Source organism: Camelus ferus, chromosome 2, assembly GCF_009834535.1.
Source record: "Camelus ferus isolate YT-003-E chromosome 2, BCGSAC_Cfer_1.0, whole genome shotgun sequence".
Classification (NCBI taxonomy): domain Eukaryota; kingdom Metazoa; phylum Chordata; class Mammalia; order Artiodactyla; family Camelidae; genus Camelus; species Camelus ferus.
In genome coordinates, this window is record NC_045697.1 from 89,565,760 (window position 1) to 89,586,445 (window position 20,686).

A 20,686-nucleotide genomic window follows, 5' to 3' on the forward strand; every position below is an offset into this window, starting at 1 on the left:
GTTGGAAGGAAGGGAGCTCTTAGGAGATCAAATCCTTCCTAGCCATATTGTAAACATCAACCTAACTTGCAAACCTTCCAAAACACATATGTTGGTCTAATTTTGTCACAAATTCTGTGCCGAACATTGACGATGCAGTAGTGTGCAGAGAACCCACTGTGCCCTGCTGCTATAGCATTTAGAGCCTTTACTGAAATTCAGACAATACAAGCTCTGAATAAATGTGTGATAAGTGCTTTGATAAGGAAAGAATAGAGTGCCCTGAGGTCAAATGCAAGGAAGCCCTGCCCAGACTAAGAGAGTCAGAGGAATTTCCCCAGAGAGAGAGAGAGGTTAAGGCTGAGAACTGCTACAAATTATAAACTGTGATCCCTGGTTTCGGGTTTTTTCAATCCTAATGAAAACCTTATCTACCCACCGAACCATACTTGATAAAAATTTTATAGGCATTGATTATATTCTTACTTTTGGACTTCTGGGCCCAAACCAAATGAAATAAGTAGTGTTAAACAATTAAGTAAGTTATAAAAAGAGCGAATGTGGTGTCTCCCAAAAATGTATTTTAAATGGGTATATATTCAACTGCTCTAAGCCTTTAAGGACAGAACTAGACAAATTGATTTGCCTGCTGTGCATATGCGTCTGTGTGTGTGTGTGTGTGTGTGCATGCATAATTTTGTAATTATCCCAAAGAAGCATTATATCTGATGGCATAATCAATTATTTCTTGCTTACTATTTCATAAAATGAGACTGCACTACAAACATTGTAATATGTGATACTCTGAATATAAGGGATTATAGTAAAATTTCTGAAAGTCAAAATTAAATAATGACCAGAAATAAGAATTACATAAAAGACATGTTAATTAGATGTATTGTGGTGACTTTCACACAGTATACAAAAATTGAATAATCATATTGTATATCTGAAACTAATATTAATGTTACATGTCAATTATGCCTCAATTTAAATTTTAATTTAAAAAAGTCATCTTTCAGTTTCACAGGAAAAAAAGGGAATATACAGACATCTGTGTATCCCTGTATAAGTGTTTCTGTTCATCTTAGCCATAAATGCTATGATTTCTTGTCAAGTGACCTATTTATACCATGGGCAACATAGGAAAACATGTTGTCACTGATAGAGAAGCAAATTGAGCAGCATTTTGGTAACTGAAAAGGTGTATCAGATCTTACATGGTGGGAGCAAAAGCAAGCCAGCTTTTCCTTCACAATGCCAGTAAACTGAACCGAAGAGACAAACTTTCTGCCAAAGAAAGAAAATAAAATCTAAACTTCGGATAATGATGTAATGAAATAAGCATAAAGTGAGGATAATAGTGATTCTCATCATTCTGTAAAGAATAAAATAGAAAATAGTACAGTTACACAAATCTCAAATATTAGCTAATGGTTGCTGATTACTTGCCATAATGGGAGGCTCAAGTCCAAGTGATTTACATGTTTTTAACATCAAAACAATAATCATTTTACTATCTATCTTCACTTTATAGATAAGGAAATTGAGACAAGTTGAGTGTGGCAATTTTAATATATAGCTGACTCTTGAACAATATGGGTTTGAATTGCATGGATCTACTTATATGTGGGATTTTTTCAGTAGTAATTAATTAGTACAGTGCTGCATAACCTGTGGTTGGTTGAATCCTCAGATGCAGAACCACGGATACAGAGGAACTGTGTATAGGAGGGCCAACTATAAATTATACTCTGATTTTCAACTGCGCTGAGGGTTGGCGCCCCTAACCCCTGGAGTTGTTCAAGGGTTAACTACTTATCCACATGTTCTTTGGTATTCCTTCCTTCAAGAGGTGAAGCGTAAATCCCCTCTCTGGAGTGTGGGCTGGACTTAATGCCTTGCTTATTATTAATACAATATGGTTAAAGTACAACATGTGACTTATAAGACTCATTCATATAAGACATTGTTGCTTCCTCTTTGCTCACTCTGTCAGATCACTTGCCCTGAGGGAAGCCATCTACCATGGTGTGAGAACTCCCAAGCAGCCCTGAGGACAGGCTCAAGCAGTGAGTAATTAAGGCCTCTAGCCAACAGACAGGAACTTAGGCCTCTGCCAACATCCATGAGTATGAACTTGGAAGTGAATCCTCTGGCCCCAGGCAAGCCCTCAGGTAAGTACTACCTTGACTAAAACCTTCACTCCAATTATCAAGAAACCGAAAATGTGAGATGATAAGTGTTTACTGTTCTAAGTCATTAATTTGGGGGTTAATTTGTTAACACAGCAATATACATGTAGACTTGTATAAATTGAATATTTGAAAATTAAATTTAGGAAATGTGGCTTCAAAGCTGAAGCTCTTTTATAAAATGGTGGTAGTAATGGCACTCATTTGACTTTCTGCCATATACTAAAAATTCTCCCTCACACTTCCAAGAGCACCAATCAATAGATAACATTTTATTTACTCTGGCTCAAATGGGTTATGTTCCTTGTTGAAAGCCACTGTGCTACCCAGGTAGAAAAAGATGGAAGCACATTAAGCATTCATTTAGGGCTATAACACTGATTAAATTAGGTAAAGAAAAACAGAGATTTGATACTGAGACTTTAGTACAATTTTATATTAACTATCTGCAGGAAATCAGAAAAATAAGGTGATACTTGAAATCATTTTATAACAATTTTTATAAATATCATTGGATTGAAGATGGTACTATTACTGTTGCTAATGATAATACTTAAACAGGTTAAAATTGAGTAGATATGTACTAGATAAGAATAAAGATAACATGTCATCTTTTTTTTGATGTAGTCTTGTTATAGATAAACACATTTCTTCTGTAAAGGGCTAGATAGTAAATATTTTAGGTTTTGAGGACAATGAGAATTCAGTTGTAACTATACTACTCAGCAACTGTAGTAAAAATCAATCATAAATAATATATAAATAATCATATGGTTTCATTCTAATAAAACTTTATAAAAACAAGTGGTTGGCTGCATTTACACTGAGTTATACTTGGCTGACCCCTTATCAAATATAAAGTACTTGATATAAAAGAAACATCTCTGATGTATTTTAGCTTACATTTTTGTCCTGTCTTAGACAATGCTATTCAGAAATGGAGGCTATACAGATAGTAGCAAAATGGACAGAAAGGACTTAGTTATACTCCCTGATCACAAATAAACAAGACCAAAATGAAATTTTACAGGAAAAATGACAACAAAGGAGGATAGGGCTGAAGACTCTCCATGGAAGGTTATCATGAAACTACAAGTGTGCGCAGAGTGATAGAAAGGTAGTGGGAAGAATGTTAGCTATTGTCTTAGTCCCTTTGGGCTACTAGAATGGCATACTGTAGGCAGGGTGATTTTTAAACAAGAGAAATGTTTTTTTTACACCTCTAGAGGCTGGGAAGACCAAGACCAAGGTATCAGCAGGTTCTGTCTGGTGAGAATGTTCATCCTGCTTCACAGATGCCATTTTTCTCAGAAGAAGGAGCAAAGGGGCTCTCTTGGGCATCTTCTGTAAGGGCACTAATTCCATTCTTAAAGGCTCCATGCTCATGACCTAATTACCTCCCCATCTTCTAATACCAGCACACTGGGGGTTAAGTTTCAACACAGGAGTTTGGGGGAGACTCATATATTCAGCCTATAGCATTCCAGCCCTTTCCCCTGACCAAATCACATGTAAAATATGTTCATTCCATCTCAATAGTCCCCAAATTCCTAACTTGTTCTGGCATCAACTTTAAACATCTAAAGTGCATAGTCTCATCTAGATATCAGCTAAATCATAAATGGGTGAGACATGAGGTTTATGTCTGATTTATCCTGAGGCAGAGTTTCTTTCCAGCTGTGAACCAGTGAAACCGAACAAGTCACGTGCTTCCAAAATTTAAAGGTAGGACAGGGATAGGAAAGATACTCATTCCGAAAGGGAGAAATACGAAAGAAGAAAAGAGTGATCAGTAGGAAATAAGTCCAAAACCTAACTGGGCACATTCAATTAGACTTTAAGTTTCTTTACTTATCCTCTTTGGCTTGACGCTCTGCCTTCCAGACCTATTCGGGTATCAGTGCCTCCCCACAGCCTGGAGGGGTGCTGCCCACTCTGTGGCTCTTTGCCAGGGCCCCACCCATGCCTTGGCTCCACTGGCTGTAACCCATGCTGCAGCTCTCTGACAGGGCCCCACCAATAGGACACCTAGGCAGACACATCCTGACCCACCTGCAGCAGAGAGGTGGCCACACCCATAGACATAGTTCTTTTCCCTGGGCAGGTGTTGGTAATGGCAGGGACGATGACCTCTGGGGTCATTGTTCTTCCCTTGCCTTGAAGAATCGTTCCTGTCTTCTGCTATGGCTGTTTAGGTCCATGATTTATATTCACATTAATCTCCTTATCAAAAAGTCACTTGGCCACACACTTAGTGTTTTCTTCTGAAAAAGCCATCTCAATTTACTGCAATATGGCTAAGCTGACGATTTGCCAAATCTGTAAGTTATGGTTCCTCTTCACTTAGCAATTCCATCTTCAAATCATTTCTCTCTTCTAGCATTTTATAATAAGCTGTTAGGAGGAACCCAGCCACTCCTTCAACCCTGTGCTTAGGGTTCTCCTCAGCTAAATATCCAATTTCACTGCTTACAAGGTCTACCTTCCAGAAAACACTACAACATGAACACAAGTCAGCCAAGTTCTTCACTATTTTATAACAAGGAGCACCTTTTCTCCTATTTCCAATAACATGTTTCTCAGTTCCATCTGAGACCTCATCAGAGTGACCATTACCATCTGCATCTCTGCTTACATGATTTATGTTCATGATTACTTAGGTATTCTTTAAGATGACTGAGGCTTTCTTTCTCATCTCTCCCTAGAGTCATCCTTAATGTCCATATTTTAGCACCCACCTCAGAACTCTTCCAGCCTGTTACCCAGTACCAAAGCCACTTGCTACATTTGTAGGTATTTGTCACAGCAGTTCCCCACTTCTCAGTACCAGTTTTGTCTTTTGTCTTAGTCAAGCTGCTATAACAAAGTATCATAAACTATATCTGAAACTGATAAATAGAAAATACTTCTCACAGTTCTGGAGGCTGTGAAGTCCGGGATCAAAGTGCCAGGAGAGTCAGTGTTTAATAGAACCAGCTTCCTCGTTCATAGACAGCCATCTTCTCTGATTCACATGGATGAAGAGGTGGGGGGGGGGGGGTCTCTATGGGGTCTCTTGTTTTTTATTGAGGTGTAGTTGATTTAGTTTCAATTACACCTCAATAAAAGTGTTAGTATTAGTTTCAACTACACCTCAATAAAAAATCAGCAAGGTGATTCAGTTACAAATATCTTTTTTTTTTTTTTTCAGATTCTTTTCCATTGTATGTTATTATAAGCAATTGAATACTACAGATCCCTGTGCTATAATAGTAGGTCCTTGTTGTTTATTTTATATACAGTAACGTGAATCTGTATCTATTAATCCAAAACTTCTAATTTATGTCTTCCCTGCCCTTTCTCCTTTAGTAACTATAGTTTCTTTACTATATCTGTGAGTCTATTTTTGGTACGTAAATAAGATTTGTATCACTTCTTTAAGATTCTACATATAAGTGATATCACATGATATTGGGAGTTTCTTATATAAGGGCATTAATTTCATTTGTGAGAGCTATAGGCTCATGACCTAATTGTATCCCCAAAACTATACTTTCAAATATGGTCACATTGGGGATTATGTTTCAACATAACTTTAAAGGTACACAACAGTGCTGTCTGCTGCACTTTATTATCAATCATCATCTCATGAATCCACAATCTTACTGCTTTTTCATCATTTCCATAGCTTCATCCCACACTACAGATGTTACTTAGCACTTCTGGCATGGCCTCACATACAGATAAACAAATTTGCTTTTTCTTTTTCTGGATGTACCCTATTATTGATTCATTAACACTGAACTCATGGTCAACAGCAGTCTAAATCAAGCCTGGATGAAGTTTATCTAACATGAATCTTCTCCGTAAGACACATCACTGACTTCTTGTGCTTAGAAACGCGAGACAGCACTTCATCACTATGGTTGGGGGCCATTTAAACAGTGAAATCATCAACAAAAGCATACAAATGCAAAAGGAAAAAATGTGCCAAGTAGACCACAAGAAGAACATTTGTTTAAGTAGAAGAGCTGAAATAACATGGCAGTGTGTCACCTCACTTGACCTTGGCTGAGGATGTGCACGTCAGCTGGCTCAAAGTGTTCACTGCTCTGTACGTGTCTGTAAATGATCATAAAGGCTCCAGAAGTACTGACTGGGGTTCAAGGTAAATTTTGGTGAGTAGGCAAATCTGTAAATACAGAATCCATGAAAAATGAGAATCAATTGTATATATAAATAAGAATGGTAAATATTGTATTTTATTGCTTTGATTCACTTAGGGAATATTTTATAAGTATTTAATTCATGATGATATTCACTCAGTTTACAAGGATATATAAGAATTTATTCTCTTAGAAAGTACACATACACCTAGGTACAGTGGAATGACTATGAAATTAATTACTGTACACACCTGGTCACTATTTATAACAGTGTGCTTATAGGTTTTAATAGTTATATTTGGCGTAATGATAGATGGCTACAGAAAAGAGAAAATAAAGGATTCATCTGTTTAATGATAGAAAGTTTGTCTTCCCCTTCACCCTGGGTGTGCACCTCTACTCTGACCAACACTCTTTCCTCCTCCTACATTCCATACCCTTCATACCAATATAGAAAAATGAGCAGAGAGTAACAGAATGATATTAATTATATACATTTGGTTAGTATGAATTATCTGCATTCCTATGATTTTAATACCAAGGTAATGAATCTATTAAAACTATAAAAAGTGGGTAAGACCAAAAAAGGAGAAAATATGATGTCATATTGTTACTGATTTTTTTTTCTTAGTATCCCGATACTTGGACAAGGGGCATGCACTGACAAGGTAAGCTTACACGTAAGTGTTATTCTATCTTTTACGTCAACAAAAAGATAGTCCATCACTTAAAATTTGTATATATAAAGTTGTCAGCAACAATCTGTATGCTGAAATCATACCAATGAGTGATGTAACAAGCCATTTGAAGATAGGGATTGTCATGTATTCACGTTTGTATCACCAACTTTCCACCCAGTTGCCTGGTTTATAGTAAGGCCTTAATAAACAGTCACTTAATTAAGTAAGTATTAGTTGTTGAAAATGGAAGTATTCCAGTTTTTAAAGTTTATTCAAAATATGTTTCTGACATTAAGAAAGTCCATTGGGTCTTTGGCAGCTTAATGAAATGCAATGCTAACTATGGGTAGTGAATGCAAACAAGACAGGATGTATTCACAATGAATGAAGTGCTGCAGTGAAAAAAAAAAAAGCCTTCTTCCCACACAATCGGGACCATCTGTTTGATCATAATTATTAAGGAAATAAAGTGTTTTCCAAGTTTTTTTTTTTTTTTTTGATAAAACCTAAAAATGTTGCTGGAATATTGGTTTATGTGCTGAGTCCACAGTTTCTTCTTAGAGGACTTGCGATCTTCCTATGTTAATTTCAATATGAACAATGTGGTCAAATAAAATAACTAGAATAATGTAAGAAAAATGGTGTGTTAGTGAAGTGTTAGTATAGATATGCTGTAGAGTTTAGATGAAAAGTCACAGCAAGAATTTCACCCGTGACTAGAGCAGAGCCAGTGCAGATCTAAACCTACGCGTAATATGTTCCATATGCTTAATACCTACAGGCTATGAAATATATAGCTGATTTAATTTTAATTAGGTTTTTACTTCCTAGGTCATCAACACACATGTCTGCACACATTTTCTACAATTCACATACATGGTGTATACTAGTTTTGTTATCATTAGGCTATGTAGAATAGAATAACTTCTCAGGTCAAGAGTTTTAAGAAATGTAAAATTTTACTCATCAAAAGAATGAAGATGATCATACTGAGTTCTTAGTTGCATTACATGGTGAAAAGTAAACCAGACTTATTCTTAGTGCAGTTAAAGGGTATATCACTTTGATGCTTATACTTTTTCTAGTGGTTCTAATTTCATATTCATTTTCAAAGAAAACACTCCCTGAGACCATACACAAAATAAACTCAAAACAGCTTAAAGATTTAAATATAAGACAAGACACGATAAACCTCAGCAATGTTTTCCTAGAACAGTCTATCAGGTAATAGAAATAAAAGAAAAAAATTAGCAAATGGGACCTAACTAAACTTACAAGCTTTTGCACAGCAAAGGAAACCGTAAGCAAAACAAAAAGAGAACCTACGGAATGAGAGAAAACATTTGCAAATGTGACTGATAAAGGTTTAATTTCCAGAATATATAACAATTCATACAACTTAGTAACAACAACAACAAAAAAGCTCAATCCAAAATTAGGCAGAAGACCTAAACAAGCAATTCTCCAATGAAAACATACGCATGGCCAAAAGGCACATGAAAAAAATACTCAATACTGCCAATTAGCAGAGAAACACAAATCAAAACTACAATGAAGTATCACTTCACAATAATCAGAATGGCCATCATTCCAAAGTCCACCAGCAATAAATGCTGGAGAGGATGTGAAGAAAAGGGAACCCACCTACACTGCTGGTGGGAATGTAGTTTGGTGCAGCCATTATGGAAAACAGTATGGAGAGTCCTCAAAAGAATAAAAATAGATTTGCCATATGATCCAGAAATCCCACTCCAGGGCATATATCCAGAGCAAACTTGAATTCGAAAAGATACATGTACTCCAATGTCCACAGCAGTACTATTTACAATAGCCAAGACATGAAAACAACCTAAATGCTCATCAACAGATGACTGGATAAAGCAGCTGTGGTAAATTTATACAATGGAATACTACTCAGCCATAAAAAGAATAAGATAATGCCATTAGCAGCAACATGGATGGACCTGGAGACCATCATTCTAAGTGAAGTAAGCTAGAAAGAGAAAGAAAAATGCCATATGATATCACTCATATTTGGGATCTAAAAAAAAAGGAAAAAAAGGACATTAATGAACTCATCTACAAAACAAACAGACTCACAGACAATCTTATGGTTACCAGGGAAAGGAGGTAGGAAGGGATAAATTTGGGAGTTTGAGATTTGCAAATGTTAGCCACTATATATATATATTTAAATTTCTTCTCTATAGCACAGGGAACTATATTCAGTATTTTGTAATAACTTTAATGAAAAAGAATATGAAAACAAATATATGTATGTATATGCATGACTGGGACATTATGGCTCTGCACCAGAAATTGACACACTGTAACTGACTATACTTCAGCTAAAAAAGAAATGAAAGTTAGAATCAGTTATGGTGTAATATTGGACTATATATATACATGGTAATAACAAAGAATGAATTATGCAAGTGACCACAGGAATGGATCTCACAGAAACCATGTTTTGTGAAAAGAAAATGAGGCACAAAAGCCTATTTACTGTACATATTTGATAATTTTATAAGAACAGAAAAAAATAACTTGATAAAGTCGGAATAGTTATCTCTGCAGAAGGTTCTGAGAGGATTCTGGGCCTGGGTAGATATTAACTGGGACAGGGACTCTTTTGGGGTGCTAGATATGTTTGTATCTGGTCACACTGTATCTCTACGACTAATGCACTTTATTCTGTTTTCCTCAATGGAAAATCTTTCAAAAGTACTTACCACATTCTAGATATTATCTATATTGGATTAGTTCATTTTAACTTCAGTGGAATGGGAATACATACAAACATTTTCCCAGTAAGAGATAAAAAGAGGTTTCTACCTATTCAAAACTAGTTTTTAAAAATCTAAAATGATTTAATATTATCACTTCTGTAAGCATTTGTTTATAATTTTTTTAGATAAATAACATTTTGCTCCCAAATGTTTCACATTATTTGATTTGATTTGAGCAAGCTGTTCATATATGCAGAAAGAAAACATCTGATAGTGTATCAGATTGTAGTGCATTAATTAGACAAACATACATCAATGTTAAAAAATGGATTGTTGATACATTCTGTACTTAAGCCTGGCGGATAGGAATGCTATATATATAGTTATCCTGGCTATGCATTTTACAAACATTAAGTGGTCCACTCTTATCATAGTCTGTGTGAGTGGTGCCGCCTGTAGTTAAGCCTGGCAACATTCTAAAAATTTTATACATACTGTGTACTCACAGTATTTCCCATCAAAATCTACATAGTTAACAAAAGAAATGACCTTTCCTGTTCTTTAAACAATTCATACCATTACATAAACCTTTTATTTTTTTTTAACTAAAATTAAGAGCCTTGTATTTCCTCATTAGGTATTTTATTTACCATATTTACTCAAGAAGAGAAAGCTGTACAGAAAACCAACATATTTTCAAGGTTATTTCTCAAGCCATGTTTGCAATTATGTGCAATTTGACATTGTCCATAGTATTTGTGTGTCCTCTACATAAAGTGTGTTGTTTCATCCAAATATATTTTTGTTCTCAAGTGTATTAATAATGAAAATAGTAAATGGGTACAATTTCATTGCTGAGTCATATGTTTGCTTGAAATTCTGGTGAGGTAGTGAAAGCAGTGGTCTGGAAAAAGAGGTGGAAGCATTCAGAGCACAGGAGTGGAAGAAAGGAATAACAAAAATGTAGCTAGGTGGACTGGGAATTTATATAAATGGAGGAAATCATTCAGCAATAAACTCAGCAACATGGGCCTAAGGGGGGAAAAGGGGAGAATATTAAAAGTAAACATTCATAAAATAGAATTAAAAGCACAAAATGGCATGGCAAAAGTCAGCATTTCTGAATCACTTAAAGTACGTGTGCAAAGTATATATTTTTGGAATGACATTAAATAGATTTTAAATATATGTAACTCAAAATATGACTATTTTATATCAAAATAATACATATTAATGTTGTTCAAAACATCTTGGTTAGTACTAATAGGGGAATAAAGATATTGACAGTGTTATAAGTTTAAAATCAAGGGCCCCAAGCCAACATTTTAAGAATTCCTGCCTTTCCTTTGAAACCTGTTCTTTTTCTCCTCAACAATCTAATGTGGGTTGAATGAGGAAACCAACAATTCAGTCATTGACAGATACTACTCCACACCTTAGTATGATACTTTCTGACATGCATTAAAGTGAGGCTTGAGGAGAGTGAAACAAAGGACTAAATATAAAATTTGCATGTAGAACAGAAGAAAAGCATTAAGGAGATTCTAGTCATTGTCTAGTTATTTGAATGTGTTCGTGAACTGTACAAAAGGTACACTGGATGTGAGATGTTTGACAAACAATCTGCATGCCCAAGTTAACGCATCCATACTGACAAGCAGTTAGCCTGACAAAACTGACTTGGATCGACTTGAGTCCCTTTGGAAGTGATGTGTGCGGAGTAAGCAAGTCAGCCTATGGAATCTAAGACCTGGCATTCATTACAGCCCAGCCGGCCCTATTGACCCTTGATGGTCATATACGGCCCTCCTTCAAATGCCCAGTGATCCTCGGCTATCAGCTCATACTGGATAGACAGACAATGAAAAGATAACATGAAAGTCTTGACTGCACAGAGAAGTCTTATCTGTTGGTTGGCTTCTCTTTGGCCTTAAAGTTCTCAAACTTTTTTTTAGTAGCACCTTAAGAGATATCATTTGGCAAATATAACAGCTTCTCTAATCTCTGAGTGTACTCAAAGAGTTTTAGATTTATTTTTTAATTTGTAGATTATTTTCACCAATTATTGCTTCTTGCAGGGATGTTTTTTTTTTTTTTTTTTTTTTTTTTTGCCTTTTTGGGTCCTCTCTGTAGCAGATGGCTTTCCTAATATGCTGGTCAATATTTCGTTGTTTATTCATACTTTAGATTAAAGTACCAATTAGTTGGTTTGGATTTCCTCTTGACTTTTTTTGAAAGGCTTCCTTCATCCCAAAATTATAAAGATTCTGTATTTTCTACTTTTATTTTTTGTACTTAGCTCTTTAATACTGTGTGGACTTCATTTTTGTATGGTATATAACACACATTTAACTTTATCAATTTTTTGTTTGGAATGAAGATTAGTTATCCTAAAACCATTTATTTAATTTATTGAATTGTTACTCTTCCCTCGGTGATTTGAATAGGGTCATTCCATTTTTGTTTTACTAGCACGGTGGTGTCTGTGTGTTTGTAGATTATAGGGGTGTAGATAAAACATCAAATGGGGACTCAGAGATCCAAATGCAGAAGGACACATTTTTCACAGCCATTTGCCAAATGCTACGTTTGTAGGTGGTTGAAACTTAAGACTGGAGGGATCTCTCTTTTTAGTCAGGCTTGCCTAGTATTCTGGCATCCTACAATTTTGCATACTTTTTCCTTTCCTTAAAAAGAAAGTGGGAAGGTAGGAGGGTTTGTCTTTTATTATCTCAGTTGGAGAAATGAGGAAATGTTATATGTAAATTTTTCTGGCAAATCTGTTGAAAGTCAGGTCTGCTATTGCATGTCAGCACCACGGCTTCCTTCCCTTGTCCCTCAGTCAGTGAACTCCATCCACAGTGGGTGTCGAGCAGTGGACCTGGCTGGCCTGTTTCAGATGGTGCTCTGTACTCACAACAGCAGCATAACAATGAAAATAGACACTGAGCTCTTACTAGGTTTAATACTTAGCATGAATGATCTCATTTAATCTTTAAAGAAATCCTATGATATGGACTGAATTGTGGCCTTCACTTCCTCCAAATCCACGTGTTGAAACCTTAACCTCCAATATGACAGTATTTGGAGATAACTTTAGGGGTAAATGCTAATGAGGTCATAACTGTGAGGCCCTAAGCTAATGGGATTAGTGTGCTTATATACTTTATATATTATAAAATGTACATATTGTTTTGGTTGATATATTTAACCCACAGACGCTCCAGGCTAGAATTCTGACTGCACTGGGGAGCTTCAAAATGACAAGTTCAGGATTTTAAATTATTCATTCAAGGCACAATTAGAGCACCTTTATATAAAGCTTCTGTGACATTGGTGGAACTGTCACCCTGAATCAATGAATCTGAAAACCAGATACTGAGTTTGATTCAATGGTTTAGAGCATTGAAAAGTAAGTCACTGTGTTCAGTATCTTGTAATAATCTGTAATGGAAAAAAAATGAAAACAAATATATGTATGTGTATGCATGACTGGAATATTGTGCTGTACACCAGAGAAAGACACACAGTAAGTAAGTTAACATCACAGGCTCAGCAGGTTTTCAGTGTTGAATCTGGGAACCTGGCTGGAAGAGTGGGAATCTGAATACTAGAGTAGACAAATTATGGTGGATTTGGGTCAGTCTGAGTCTCTGGAATCCCTTACTGAAGCTGTTGTTTGCTTGCTAACAGAAGGAATAATTTTCCCCATCTAATGAGTTTAATCCTGCTTTATATGAAGATCACTGAATGCAGGCTTTGATCATTCTTCTTTCAAGGAGATGAAAATTTTACTCAGGATAGATTCCTACCAACCCTTATATCCTCCAGGCCAATATTGAGGTTGCAGCAAGTTCCAGAAACAAATACAAAGTCTGACCTACTATGAGGAAAATTACATGTCAAAAGGATGACAGTTTTTTTTTTTTAATTTACATTGGCAGAAATATAAATACTGCAGAATATGTTGTAGAATGAATTCCAAACTGTTAAACCACGTTGGAAAGAATGTAAGATTGTGACAAATTTATCACTATGGCTACACCTATCAGATGGTAATTTTTGAATTCAGTGTGCTAGCTTGAACAGTTGTCAATGGCTCCAACAGTCTGCCACACTGATTTTCTAGAACTGGAAGAAAAATGTGACCTACATTAAATAAAACTGAGATTCCAAAAATTTCTTGTTGCAATATAGATGACACAATTCAAAGAGAGAGATTGGAATGTTGTTCTTACATCAAGTACAAGATCTTATTTTAAATACATTTTGAAATAATATTTTATGCATTTGTACACCTCAGATGTATGCTTTCATATTTTATATGCATAAGTAAACACAGTGGGTTCTTTGAGTTTTCTCTCTCTAGACCTCAGTACTTACCACCATTAAAATGACTAACTCATATGATTAAAAGGTATCTATATTAAGTATACCTAACAAATAGGTTAAATATTTAAATGATTCCTAAATAAGCCACACAGAAGCAGTAAGACTCACGTTGGGTGCTGTTACAATGCAGGTGCCCCCTCTCCCAGAAGCAGACTATGACATTATTTTTCTCAAATTCAAAATAAGCTGCTATGAATACAGTATTTAGAACTGAATTTTGTAGTAAACCTTTGGTTTAAATAATTACTGAATTTGATTTTTCTCCTTATGTGAACATGAACCTCAAACATGGAAACTTGTTAAGCCTTGGTGTCTGCGTCTGGACATGTCTGGAGACAATTATACCAGCCTCACAAGATCCTTGGGAGGACTTCAGTGAAGTAATGTCTAGAGAGATTAACACAATGCCTGGCTCATAGTAACTGCTCAATAAATTATTAATACTAGTATTGTAAATTTTGAATAAAGAAAACAAATGTTACCTTCAAAATAGCTTTACTAAAACACGTAAGGAGAATAACTTTGGAGCAGAGATTGGGTTTTTTTAAATGCTGCATCAGTAAAAAGCATATTTTCAAAGTGACTCATTCTTTTATTCACTCCTTTTTCTTCTCTTTATCATTCCACTGCTATTCACCCTTAAGATTTGTCTTTAGCTTTATTTATAATTCATTTAGTTTTTCCAAGAAATTAATTATTTTAGTAATTAAGCCAACTACCTCCTCTTAGAGTTTACTCAGTGCTTCTCCATATAAAAACATATTATTCACCTCTAAGTAAGGTTTGCTTGCTTTGGCTGAACTGACTGCACGTTTCATAATGTTTATCCATCCATGAAACTTCACCTTCTGTAATGCCACTTGATGATTAGATATATAACAAGGATTTATGACAAAAATTAAAATTAATCATTTGATGATATTCATGAGCCTCTAATTCAAGATTCTCATGGGGTTTTTTTCAGATTAATTCAAATACTGCTATATAAGGATGAATCTATCTTCTTTATACAGCACTACATGAAGAGTATACATTCCATAGTTTTCCCACATAGATACTGCAACAAGAAATCACCTAGCACAGTATAAGCAAAATTGCACTTAGAATTTATATAGTTTTCTGTCTAATGTTGTCTGGGGGCAACAGAATGTTTAATTCTGGTAAGAGGGGCATGGAACCAAAACAAATTTGAACCTCACTGGGTAAACTGAGTTTGCTCTGGGCTTGTTCCATCCTGTCTTACCTAATAAAATCTTCAAGAATATCCTACATAAAGTCTATTAAATTGACAGCCAAACTTGTGCTCCCATTTTCTCTTTCAGTGTACTGATTCTCAATACCCTTCTCCTTCTCCAGATGCCCCCTTAACTCTCTGTTACTCTCTGCTGCCCAATTCTTCTAGTAAATTTCTTTATTTTACTTATTTTAGATCCACCCTCTAGCCAGAGAAGAAAGTTGGAATCTTCTGGTCATTATATTTCTCAGCCATAATACTTGCTATGTGAAAAGAACAGAGCTGGAGGAGTCATACTCCCTGACTTCAGACTATACTATAGAGCTACAGTAATCCAAACAGAATGGTACGGGCACAAAAACACACATTGATCAATGAAACAGAGTAGAGAGCCCAGAAATTAACCCACATACTTAATGCTCAATTAATCTATGACAAAGAAGGCAAGAATATATAATAGAGAAAACACAATCTCTTCAATAAGTGCTGTGGTAAAAACCAGACAGCTACATTTCAAAGAACGAAATTAGAACATTCCCTAATACTATACACAAAAATAAACTCAAAATGGATAAAAAACTTAAATGTAAGACTCCATAAAGATAAAAACGTAGATACCATAAAAATTCTAGAGGAAAACAAATGCAGTTAAGTTTTTGGCACAAATCATAGCAATATTTCTTTGTATCTGTCTCCTAAAGCAAAGGAAACAAAACCAAAAATAAACAAATGGGACCTAACTGAACTTAAAAGCTTTTGCATAGCAAAGGAAACCACTGACAAAACTAAAAAACAACCTACTGAATGGAAGAAGACATTTGCAAATGTTATGACTGATAAAGGGTTAATATCCAACATATATAAATAGCTCACACAACTCAACATCAAAAAAAAAGAAATCTGATTAAAAAATGGACAGAACTGAATGGACACTTTTTTGAAAAGGAAAAGCAGATGGCTAACAGGTACATGGAAAGACGTTCAACATCACTAATCATCAGGTAAATGCAAATCAAAACCACAATGAGATATCACCTCACTCCTGTCAGGATGACTGTCATTAAAAAGACCAGAAATAACAAGGCTAAGAGCTGGAGAAAAGGGAACCTTCATATGCTGCTGGTGGGAATATAATTTGGTGCAGCCACTGTGGAAAACAGTATGGTCTCAAAAAACTAAAAATAGAACTACCATATGATCCAGCAATCCCACTCCTGGTTATATACCTGAAAAAAAAAAGACACTAATTCATAAAGATACATGCACCTCAATATTCATCACAGCACTATTTATAGTTGCCAAGGTATGGAAGCAACCTAAGTGTCCATCATATCCATCAACAGATGAATGGGCAAAGAAGATGTGAGTACGTACACACACACACACACACACACACACACACACACACACACACACACACACTACTTCAGCCATAAAAAAGAATGACATTTTGCCTTTTGCAGCAACATGGATGAACTTGGAGGACATTATGCTAAGTGAAATAAGTGAGACAGAAAGACTAATTATGTATGATATCACTTATAAGTGGGATCTAAAAAATATAACTAGTGAATTTAACAAGAGACAGACTCCAGATACAGAGAACAAACTAGGAGATACAATTGGGAAGAGGGAAGGGGGAGGGACATTAAAGGGGTAGGGAGAAAAAAGGGTTTATTATTGGATTATATGAAATCATATGTGTGAAACTTTTGAAATTTGTAAAGCACTAGAGTTTAAAGACTCTTTCATTCAATAAAAAAATTTAAAAAATATATTTAGAAGGATAAATTTCAAAGTCAATGGCCAGAATGAAAACAGAAGTGAAATAATTAAAAGATTGAAAGAAAACAAGATTAATGATACTGTCAAAAATCTATCAAAACCCATAGAACTCAATGACATAAAGAGTAAAACTTAACAATGCAAATTTTAAAAAATAATCACGTAGGAGGTCAGAGGATCGTAAAACAGACATATTTACACTGGGATTGAACAATTTAGTAAATCTATGGCAAATGAAGGGATTCAGATTTCTCACTGTTGGCATGGGAGGCAATATTTAAGCAAAGGGAAGAGGCTGGGATGATCCATGTGGTAATGGATTAGAGGTGTAGACATCAGTATGAACTCATGTTCAGCTTAATATAAATATAGCTTGTTACATATAGAAATATTTATAGAGATATGTATATACACGGGTGAGTACACACACATCCATTTCCCTGCTTTGCCAGCTGAGAGACCCAAAAGCAAGAACTCATTAACAGCAGAGACCACACCTACCTTTTAATACCATTCTCCAATAAAAAGAACCATGACTTCTTGGAGAAATGGTTGATTCTATGACTAGGGCAGGAAATACACAGGATGAGCCTCAAAATTGTGTACTGCCAGAAAGTAAGGAAGTGTTCGAAGTAAGCAAACTGTACAATCATAGAGGTATGTCAAAGGAAAGCAAGATTCATTAAAAGAGCTTCCAGATGGCCTAAGATGGAATAATTTGTGCAACAAAATAAGTAAAACATTACTGGATTATAGCTCAAAGTTTAAAATACATACTTAGATTTCAACTGATACAAATGATTGAATAAATAAATACATAGGCAACAGACAAATCTCCCACGCCAAAGAATTATAAATAATTTATGAAATTTTATGCTCATGGAGGTGGAGTATAATTGCCCCTTCTTTAAGCTTGAGCTACACGTAGTGACTGACGCCCAAAGATCACAGTATGGAAAGGGAGGATACAAGAGTAACTATATAATAGTGAAAGCTAACAACACCTCAACCAGCTTGTCAAGATTGGTATCAATATTATAAGCCATATTGATAGTATATACACTTGATATGATATGATTAAAATGGCATGTTAGTTTGTGGTCTTCCTTCCCCAAACATAACCCAGCGTAATCATGAGGAAAAATAAGACAAATCCTAGTTGAGAGACATTCTATAAAATAACTGACCAGTAGGCCTTCAAACTGGTAAGGTCATCAAAAAACAAGAACTAAATGTAGTGTGAATCCTAGACAAAATCTTAGAACAAAAAAGGAATACTAGGCAAAAACTAAGGAAATCTGAATAAAGTGTGGACTTTAGTTAATAATACTGAACCAGTACTACTTATTTGATTGTGGCAAATACACCATACTGATATCAGATGTTAAAAATAGGGGAAACTATATATGGTGTAAATGGAAACTCTCTGTACTATTTTTGCAATATTTCTAAAATAAAAATTTTAGTAATTTAAAATAAAACCTGTAAGAAATATATTCTGACAGGCAAATTATTAAAAAAAAAAACTACACACTCAATAGGATATTTAAGTTTTTTTCACTCTTGAAAAAACACTTGGCATTTTTGAGCAGGATTTCTATAGTATATATTTAGAGGTTGTTTCAGAGGTATTACAATATATGTTAAAAAGTTAGCATGCTTTTTAGGGATAATAAATGTATGGATTTATGTTCAAGTTAAATAAAATATACCTTTAATTTCTAAAGAGCTTTGCAATTTACTGTGGGATTTCATATAGTCTCTCACTTCTTGTAAAGAAGGTCAAAAAAATATTGCATTAATAAATGTATAATGAGCAAACTAAAGCTCAGATACATTAAATGGCATGTTAGTGCCATAACAGAGTTAGCACATGGCAGAGACAGATCATGGAAATGATCTCCAGCTCACTGATTTATTTTTCAACTTTGCCCTGAAAAAACATCTAGTCCTTTGTCAAAGACATGTTAGAGTATTGGAATTTACTCCAGCTGCCTTTAAAGAGAAAAAGGTTAATGCAAATGAAACTGACAAAGGCTTGATCTCCAGAATATATAAGCAGCTCATATGACTTAATAAGAAAAAAACAACAACCCAATCCAAAAATGGGCAGAAGACCTAAACAAGCAATTCTCCAAGGAAGGCATACAAATGATCAATAGGCACATGAAAAAATGCTCAATATCACTAATTATCAGAGAAATGTAAATCAAAACTACAAAGAGGTATCACCTCACACCAGTCAGAACGGCCATCATTCAAAAGTCTACAAATGACAAATGCTGGAGAGGCTGTGGAGAAAGGGGAACCCTCCTACACTGCTGGTGGGAATGCAGTTTGGTGCAACCACTGTGGAAAACAGTATGGAGATTCCTCAAAAGACTAAGAAATAGACTTACCATTTGACCCAGGAATCCTGCTCCTGGGCATATATCCAGAAGGAACTCTGCTTCAGAATGACAACTGCACCCCAATGTTCATAGCAGCACTATTTACAAAAGCCAAGACACAGAAACAGCCTAAATGTCCATCAACAGATGACTGAATAAAGAAGAGGTAGTATATTTATACAATGGAATACTATTCAGCCATATAAACAGACAACATAACGCCATTTGCAGCAACATGCATGTTCCTGGAGATAAGTGAAGTAAGCTAGAAAGAGAAAGAAAAATACCATATGAGATCACTCATATGTGGAATCTAAAAAAAAAAAAAAAACAAAAACAAATATAAAACAGAAACAGACTCATAGACATAGAATACAAACTTGTGGTTGCCAAGTGGGGGACGTGGGAAGGGACAGACTGGGAGTTCAAAATTTGTAGATACTGACAGGCATATGTAGATTAGATAAACAAGATTATACGGTATAGCACAGGGAAATATATACAAGATCTTGTGGTAGCTTACAGCGAAAAAAAAATGTGACAATGAATATATATATGTTCATGTATAACTGAAAAATTGTGCTCTACACTGGAATTTAACACAACATTGTAAAATGACTATAAATCAATAAAAAAAAGCTTAAAGAAAAAAGAGAACAAGGTTAAATGATGTTCAACTACAATTAAGAATAAAATACAACCACATTTTCTCTCTGCCTTCTTTCATTGTTAGAGGCTAATTTTATCTTAACTTAAAAAGGAAAAAAATTTTCCCCATATGGTTTTCGTTCCAGGACTGTGGATCATGCTAAAGCTACAGATGCCCAGCCTAGGAACTGACCTGTCTGTGCACCCCAAGACCTGCATGCAATGAAGAGAAGTCCAGGTATCCCAGTCTTCTCTGTATACTGAATACGAAGATTTCAGACCCACTGATGACATCCCTACTTCTCTTTGCTTCTGGTACCCAATACTGGCTTCTAATATTTTGGCTTCTATCTTAGCCTGACAAAGGGAAGTACTCAGTTTCAATTAAAGCCGAACTTTACAATCCCTTGGAAATGGTGGTATACTTGCCCTTTCTCTCCTCTTTTTACTATTGTTCTGCCCGCCTGGCATCTATCTATTCTCCTTCTACTAATTCCCTTTGGTGAAGT

At 35.2% G+C, this 20,686-nt stretch overlaps 1 long non-coding RNA gene across 1 annotated transcript; it reads left to right on the plus strand.

Moving 5' to 3' along the window:
- The first annotated feature begins 1,981 nt into the window (after positions 1-1,981).
- Positions 1,982-20,441, plus strand: LOC116658286. Its single transcript, XR_004313605.1, has 3 exons — positions 1,982-2,156; positions 6,951-6,999; positions 20,324-20,441. It is a non-coding gene; the product is annotated as an uncharacterized LOC116658286 (long non-coding RNA).
- The last annotated feature ends 245 nt before the right edge of the window (positions 20,442-20,686 follow it).